Raw genomic sequence first — 9294 nt, forward strand, 5'->3', positions numbered from 1 at the left:
CTACTAGTAACTCAAGTAAGTAACTACTAGTAACTGAAGTAAGTAACTACTAGTAACTGAAGTAAGTAACTAAAAGTAACGAAGTAAGTAACTCCTAGTAACTGAAGTAAGTAACTACTAGTAACTTAAGTAAGGAACTACTAGTAACTGAAGTAAATAACTACTAGTAACTGAAGTTAGTCAATACTTTAGCAAGCTTCCAGAAAATTGGAACGGAAATGGCGCCACACCAAACTGGAAGTCTTCCGACTAGCTTGGAAAGACAGTACCGTGCAGTACCGAAGAGCCCTTACTGCTGCTCGATCATCCTATTTTTCTAACTTAATTGAGGAAAATAAGAACAATCCGAAATTCCTTTTTGATACTGTCGCAAAGCTAACTAAAAAGCAGCATTCCCCAAGAGAGGATGACTTTCACTTTAGCAGTGATAAATTCATGAACTTCTTTGAGGAAAAGATTATGATTATTAGAAAGCAAATTACGGACTCCTCTTTAAATCTGCATATCCCTTCAAAGCTCAGTTGTCCTGAGTCTGCACAACTCTCCCAGGACCTAGGATCAGGAGAGACGCTCAAGTGTTTTAGTAATATATCTCTTGACACAATGTTAAAATAATCATGGCCTCTAAACCTTCAAGCTGCATACTGGACCCTATTCCAACTAAACTACTGAAAGAGCTGCTTCCTGTGCTTGGCCCTCCTATGTTGAACATAATAAACGGCTCTCTATCCACCGGATGTGTACCAAACTCACTAAAAGTGGCAGTAATAAAGCCTCTCTTGAAAAAGCCAAACCTTGATCCAGAAAATATAAAAAACTATCGGCCTATATCGAATCTTCCATTCCTCTCAAAAATGTTATAAAAGGCTGTTGCGCAGCAACTTACTGCCTTCCTGAAGACAAACAATGTATACGAAATGCTTCAGTCTGGTTTTAGACCCCATTATAGCACTGAGACGGCACTTGTGAAGGTGGTAAATTACATTTTAATGGCATCGGACCGAGGCTCTGCATCTGTCCTCGTGCTCCTAGACCTTAGTGCTGCTTTTGATACCATCGATCACCACATTCTTTTGGAGAGATTGGAAACCCAAATTGGTCTACACTGACAAGTTCTGGCCTGGTTTAGATCTTATCTGTCGGAAAGATATCAGTTTGTCTCTGTGAATGGTTTGTCCTCTGACAAATCAACTGTAAATTTCGGTGTTCCTCAAGGTTCCGTTTTAGGACCACTATTGTTTTCACTATATATTTTACCTCTTGGGGATGTTATTCGAAAAAATAATCTTAACTTTAACTACTATGCGGATGACACACAGCTGTACATTTCAATGAAACATGGTGAAGCCCCAAAATTGCCCTTGCTAGAAGCATGTGTTTCAGACATAAGGAAGTGGATGGCTGCAAACTTTCTACTTTTAAACTCGGACAAAACAGAGATGCTTGTTCTAGGTCCCAAGAAACAAAGAGATCTTCTGTTGAATCTGACAATTAATCTTAATGGTTGTACAGTCGTCTCAAATAAAACTGTGAAGGACCTCGGCGTTACTCTGGACCCTGATCTCTCTTTTGAAGAACATATCAAGACCATTTCAAGGACAGCTTTTTTCCATCTACGTAACATTGCAAAAATCAGAAACTTTCTGTCCAAAAATGATGCAGAAAAATTTATCCATGCTTTTGTCACTTCTAGATTAGACTACTGCAATGCTCTACTTTCCGGCTACCCGGATAAAGCACTAAATAAACTTCAGTTGGTGCTAAATACGGCTGCTAGAATCCTGACTAGAACCAAAACATTTGATCATATTACTCCAGTGCTAGCCTCTCTACACTGGCTTCCTGTCAAAGCAAGGGCTGATTTCAAGGTTTTACTGCTAACCTACAAAGCATTACATGGGCTTGCTCCTACCAATCTCTCTGAATTGGTCCTGCCGTACATACCTACACGTACGCTACGGTCACAAGACGCAGGCCTCCTAATTGTCCCTAGAATTTCTAAGCAAACAGCTGGAGGCAGGGCTTTCTCCTATAGAGCTCCATTTTTATGGAACGGTCTGCCTACCCATGTCAGAGACGCAAACTCGTTCTCAACCTTTAAGTCTTTACTGAAGACTCATCTCTTCAGTGGGTCATATGATTGAGTGTAGTCTGGCCCAGGAGTGGGAAGGTGAACGGAAAGGCTCTGGAGCAACGAACCGCCCTTGCTGTCTCTGCCTGGCCGGTTCCCCTCTTTCCACTGGGATTCTCTGCCTCTAACCCTATTACAGGGGCTGAGTCACTGGCTTACTGGGGCTCTCTCATGCCGTCCCTGGAAGGGGTGCGTCACCTGAGTGGGTTGATTCACTGATGTGGTCATCCTGTCTGGGTTGGCGCCCCCCCTTGGGTTGTGCCATGGCGGAGATCTTTGTGGGCTATACTCGGCCCTGTCTCAGGATGGTAAGTTGGTGGTTGAAGATATCCCTCTAGTGATGTGGGGGCTGTGCTTTGGCAAAGTGGGTGGGGTAATATCCTTCCTGTTTGGCCCTGTCCGGGGGTGTCCTCGGATGGGTCCACAGTGTCTCCTGACCCCTCCTGTCTCAGCCTCCAGTATTTATGCTGCAGTAGTTTGTGTCGGGGGGCTAGGGTCAGTTTGTTATATCTGGAGTACTTCTCCTGTCCTATTCGGTGTCCTGTGTGAATTTAAGTGTGCGTTCTCTAATTCTCTCCTTCTCTCTTTCTTTCTCTCTCTCGGAGGACCTGAGCCCTAGGACCATGCCCCAGGATTACCTGACATGATGACTCCTTGCTGTCCCCAGTCCACCTGGCCGTGCTGCTGCTCCAGTTTCAACTGTTCTGCCTTATTATTATACGACCATGCTGGTCATTTATGAACATTTGAACATCTTGGCCATGTTCTGTTATAATCTCCACCCGGCACAGCCAGAAGAGGACTGGCCACCCCACATAGCCTGGTTCCTCTCTAGGTTTCTTCCTAGGTATTGGCCTTTCTAGGGAGTTTTTCCTAGCCACCGTGCTTCTACACCTGCATTGCTTGCTGTTTGGGGTTTTAGGCTGGGTTTCTGTACAGCACTTTGAGATATCAGCTGATGTACGAAGGGCTATATAAATACATTTGATTTGATTTGATTTGAAGTAAGTAACTTCTAGTAACCGAAGTAAATAACTACTAGTAACTGAAGTAAGTAACTACTAGTAACTGTAGTAAGTAACTACTAGTAACTGAAGTAAGTAACTACTAGTAACTTGAGTAAGTAACTACTAGTAACCGGAGTAAGTAACTACTAGTAACTGAAGTAAGTAACTACTAGTAACTGAAGTAAGTAACTACTAGAAACTAAAGTAAATAACTGGAGTAAGTAACTACTAGTAACTGGAGTAAGTAACTACTAGTAACTGGAGTAAGTAACTACTAGTAACTGGAGTAAGTAACTGAAGTAAGTGGTTAGAGCGTTGGGCGAGTAACCGAAAGGTTGCTGGATCGAATCCCCGAGCTGACAAGGTAAAACTCTGTCATTCTACCCCTGAACAAGGCAGTTAACCCACCGTTCCTAGGCCGTCATTGTAAATAAGAATTTGTTCTTAACTGACTTGCCTAGTTAAAGGTTACATTTTAAAAAGTAAGTAACTGAAGTAAGTAACTACTTGTAACTGGAGTAAGTCATCAAAAGGAGGACCTTCTTAGTGAAAAATATGTTTGTTTTCTATGATTGTGTTTTGCTTTTCATGTACTGATGTGAATAGTGATGTGAATAGTGATGTGAATAGTGATGTGAATAGTGATGTGACTAGTGATGTGTTTAGTGTATATTGAGGTGCATTGATGTGAATAGTGATGTGAATAGTGATGTGAATAGTGATGTGACTAGTGATGTGTTTAGTGTATATTGAGGTGCATTGATGTGAATAGTGATGTGAATAGTGATGTGAATAGTGATGTGACTAGTGATGTGTTTAGTGTATATTGAGGTGTATTGATGTGAATAGTGATGTGAATAGTGATGTGAATAGTGATGTGTTTAGTGTATATTGAGGTGTAGTGATGTGAATAGTGATGTGTTTAGTGTATATTGAGGTGTATTGATGTGAATAGTGATGTGGACATTGATGTGAATAGTGTTATGAATAGTGATGTGAATAGTGATGTGTTTAGTGTATATTGAGGTGTATTGATGTGAATAGTGATGTGGACATTGATGTGGACATTGATGTGAATAGTGATGTGAATAGTGATGTGACTAGTGATGTGTTTAGTGATGTGACTAGTGATGTGTTTAGTGATGTGAATAGTGATGTGTTTAGTGATGTGAATAGTGATGTGACTAGTGATGTGTTTAGTGATGTGACTAGTGATGTGTTTAGTGATGTGAATAGTGATGTGACTAGTGATGTCACTTAACGGTTACTCTCTCTCTCTCTCTCTCTCTCTCTCTCTCTCTCTCTCTCTCTCTCTCTCTCTCTCTCCCCTCCCTCCCTCCCTCCCCTCCCTCCCTCCCTCCCTCCCTCCCTCCCTCCCTCCCTCCCTCCCTCCCTCCCTCCCTCCCTCCCTCCCCCTCCCCTTATGAGTGCCTACAAGCTAAAAGTGCTGGGGTAAATGAACCAGCCTTCTCTGCCAGTCAAAAGGGTGATCATTGAAGATGATTGAGGACTATTTTGACGATGAGGTGGGTAGCTAATGGATATAACCAGAGCAGTGCCAGTGGTCATTCACACTTTGGGTAATTTGGCCTGAGGGCAAATCAAATAAAATCAAATTGTATATATATTGTACCATATTTAAGCAGATGGTATTGGGGGTGTAGCGAAATACCTGTGTTCCTAGCTCTGACAGTGGAGCAATATCTAACAATACACAACAGTAATGTTACACACATCTAACGTAAAAGAATGGACTTAAGAAATATATAAATATTAGGATGAGCAATGTCGGAGAGGCATTAACTAAAATATAGTAGAATAGAATACAGTATATACACTAAGAAATGTCCTTATTTTTATAAGAAAATCACATTTCTTTGTCCATTAAAATAACGTCAAATTGATCAGAAATACAGTGTAGACATTGTTAATATTGAAAATGACATTTGTAGCTGGAAACGGCTGATTTTTAATGGAATATCTAAATAGGCAGACAGGGACAACCATCACTCCTCTGTTCCAACGGCACATTGTGTTAGCTAATCCAAGTTTATCATTTTAAATGGCTAATTGATCATTAGAAAACCATTTTGTATATATATTGTACCAACAAGGACATTTCTAATTGACCCCAAACTTTTGAACGGTAGTGTACATATAAGATCAATTAAGCAGTACGTGAACATTATTAAAGTGGCCAGTGATTCCAAGTCTATAGGACAGCAGCCTCTAAGTTGCAGGTTGAGTAACCGGGTGGAAGCCGGCTAGTGGTGGCTGTTTAACAGTCTGATGGCCTTGAGATAGAAGCTGTTTTTCAGTCTCTCGGTCCCAGCTTTGATGCACCTGTACTGACCTCGCCTTCTGGATGATAGCGGGGTGAACAGGCAGTGGCTTGGGTGGTTGATGTCCTTGATGATCTTGTTGGCCTTCCTGTGACATCGAGTCCTGTAGGTTTCCTGGATGGCAGGTCTTTGCCCCCGGTGATGCTTTGGGCAGACTGCACCACCCTCTGGAGAGCCCTGTGGTTGCGCGCGGTGCCGTACCGGGCAGTAAAGATTTCTGAGGGTTTTAGGGGCGAAGACAAATGTATTCTGTGTGGGTGGATCATTTCAGATCGTCAGTGATGTGTACGCCGAGGAACTTAAAACTTTCCACCTTCTCCACTGCGGTCCCGTCGATGTGGATACGGGGGTGCTCTCTGCTGTTTCCTGAAGTCCACGATCATCTCTTTTGTTTTGTTGACGTTGAGTGAGAGGTTATTTTCCTGACACCACACTCCCAGGGCCCCCTGTAGGCTGTCTCGTCATTGTTGGTAATCAAGCCTACTACTGTTGTGTCGTCTGCAAACTTAATGATTGAGTTGGAGGCGTACATGCCCACACAGTCGTGGGTGAACCGGGAGTACAGGAGGGGGCTGAACACACACCCTTGTGGGGCCCCATTGTTGTTGTTTCCTACCTTCACCACTTGGGGGCGGCCCATCAGGAAGTCCAGGACCCAGTTGCACAGGGCGGGGTTCAGAATGAACATCATTGTTACGTAGGTATTCCTCTTGTCCAGATGGGATAGGGCAGTGTGCAGTGCGCTGGCGATGGCATCGTCTGTGGACAGAGTCCAACCCTTTGACTGATAGGAGTCACTAAGCAGCCACTGTTAGACCCACGATCCCTCAGGAGGAGTGGCATCACATTAACACTGGCTACGTCCCAATTGGCACCCTATTCCCTTCATAGTGCACTTCGTTTGACCAAGGCCCATAGGGAATGCCATTTGGGATGCATCCACTGGTCTGTACTGTAGGTTATTCACTCCATAACTCCAGGCTCTCCAGACAGAGGGCCATTCATGTTAAATGATGTGTAGGAGTTAAATCCTCTGAGATTTTGCTGGCTGGCTGACTGGCTGACTGGCTGGCTGACTGGCTGGCTGGCTGGCTGTGTCCCAGTCATTTAATTGGCCTGGTTAATAAAGCCTCGCAATGAGAAGTTTCTGTCTGTGTGTGTGTCGCTATGCAGTGCTATTGGAGTGGAGCTGGTTCTGTGTGTCGCTATGCAGTGCTATTGGAGTGGAGCTGGTTCTGTGTGTCGCTATGCAGTGCTATTGGAGTGGAGCTGGTTCTGTGTGTAGCTATGCAGTGCTATTGGAGTGGAGCTGGTTCTGTGTGTAGCTATGCAGTGCTATTGGAGTGGAGCTGGTTCTGTGTGTAGCTATGCAGTGCTATTGGAGTGGAGCTGGTTCTGTGTGTAGCTATGCAGTGCTATTGGAGTGGAGCTGGTTCTATGTGTAGCTATGCAGTGCTATTGGAGTGGAGCTGGTTCTGTGTGTAGCTATGCAGTGCTATTGGAGTGGAGCTGGTTCTGTGTGTAGCTATGCAGTGCTATTGGAGTGGAGCTGGTTCTGTGTGTAGCTATGCAGTGCTATTGGAGTGGAGCTGGTTCTATGTGTCGCTATGCAGTGCTATTGGAGTGGAGCTGGTTCTGTGTGTAGCTATGCAGTGCTATTGGAGTGGAGCTGGTTCTGTGTGTAGCTATGCAGTGCTATTGGAGTGGAGCTGGTTCTGTGTGTAGCTATGCAGTGCTATTGGAGTGGAGCTGGTTCTGTGTGTAGCTATGCAGTGCTATTGGAGTGGAGCTGGTTCTGTGTGTCGCTATGCAGTGCTATTGGAGTGGAGCAGGTTCTGTGTGTAGCTATGCAGTGCTATTGGAGTGGAGCTGGTTCTGTGTGTAGCTATGCAGTGCTATTGGAGTGGAGCTGGTTCTGTGTGTCGCTATGCAGTGCTATTGGAGTGGAGCTGGTTCTGTGTGTAGCTATTGGAGTGGAGCAGGTTCTGTGTGTTGCTATGCAGTGCTATTGGAGTGGAGCTGGTTCTGTGTGTCGCTATGCAGTGCTATTGGAGTGGAGCTGGTTCTGTGTGTAGCTATTGGAGTGGAGCTGGTTCTGTGTGTAGCTATGCAGTGCTATTGGAGTGGAGCTGGTTCTGTGTGTCGCTATGCAGTGCTATTGGAGTGGAGCTGGTTCTGTGTGTAGCTATTGGAGTGGAGCTGGTTCTGTGTGTAGGTATGCAGTGCTATTGGAGTGGAGCTGGTTCTGTGTGTCGCTATGCAGTGCTATTGGAGTGGAGCTGGTTCTGTGTGTAGCTATGCAGTGCTATTGGAGTGGAGCTGGTTCTGTGTGTAGCTATGCAGTGCTATTGGAGTGGAGCTGGTTCTGTGTGTTGCTATGCAGTGCTATTGGAGTGGAGCTGGTTCTGTGTGTTGCTATGCAGTGCTATTGGAGTGGAGCTGGTTCTGTGTGTTGCTATGCAGTGCTATTGGAGTGGAGCTGGTTCTGTGTGTCGCTATGCAGTGCTATTGGAGTGGAGCTGGTTCTGTGTGTCGCTATGCAGTGCTATTGGAGTGGAGCTGGTTCTGTGTGTCGCTATGCAGTGCTATTGGAGTGGAGCTGGTTCTGTGTGTCGCTATGCAGTGCTATTGGAGTGGAGCTGGTTCTGTGTGTCGCTATGCAGTGCTATTGGAGTGGAGCTGGTTCTGTGTCTTGCTATTGGAGGGATAAACATTCTGTACTTTGCGATTTGAGAGGTGCTAGCTGATTCCCTGCATTTTTATTGAAGCAGAAAGCTGATTCCCTGGTTAATTTTATTCCATTCTAGTCTCTTTGATCAGTACTGGTGGTGAATGATTAGCAGGGAGGGGGTCTGACTGACTGACTGACTGACTGGCTGACTGGCTGACTGACTGCACTGACTGACAGACTGACTGCACTGACTGTCTGACTTACTGCATTGACTGAGTGCACTGACTGACTGACTGGCTGACTGGCTGACTGACTGCACTGACTGACAGACTGACTGCACTGACTGTCCAACTTACTGCATTGACTGAGTGCACTGACTGACTGACTGACTGCACTGACTGACCGACTTACTGCATTGACTTACTGCACTGACTGATAGACTTACTGCATTGACTTACTGCACTGACTGACTGACATACTTACTGCATTGACTGACTGCACTGACTTACTGCACTGACTGACTGATTGACTGCACTGACTGACTGGCTGTGAACCAGACCTAGCACTAACAACATGATGTGGTAGAGTCAGAGAGAGTTATAGAGAGTTACAGAGAGTTACATAGAGTTAGAGAGAGTTACAGAGTTACAGAGAGTTACAGAGTTACAGAGAGTTACAGAGTTACAGAGAGTTACAGAGAGTTACAGAGAGTTACAGAGAGTTAGAGTTACAGAGAGTTACATAGAGTTAGAGAGAGTTAGAGTTACAGAGAGTTACAGAGAGTTACAGAGAGTTACAGAGAGTTAGAGTTACAGAGAGTTACAGAGAGTTACAGAGAGTTACAGAGAGTTAGAGTTACAGAGAGTTACAGAGAGTCACAGAGAGTCACAGAGAGTTAGAGTTACAGAGAGTTGAGTTACAGAGAGTTACAGAGCGTTACAGAGTTACAGAGTTTACAGAGAGTTACAGAGAGTTCGAGTTACAGAGAGTTACAGAGAGTTACAGAGTTACAGAGAGTACAGAGCGTTACAGAGTTACAGAGTTACAGAGAGTTATCAGAGAGTTAGAGAGAGTTACAGAGTTACAGAGTTACACGAGAGTTACAGAGAGGTAGTTAACAGAGGTACAGAGAGTTACAGAGAG

The sequence above is a fragment of the Oncorhynchus kisutch genome, unplaced genomic scaffold (assembly GCF_002021735.2).
Source record: "Oncorhynchus kisutch isolate 150728-3 unplaced genomic scaffold, Okis_V2 scaffold2060, whole genome shotgun sequence".
Classification (NCBI taxonomy): Eukaryota; Metazoa; Chordata; class Actinopteri; order Salmoniformes; family Salmonidae; genus Oncorhynchus; species Oncorhynchus kisutch.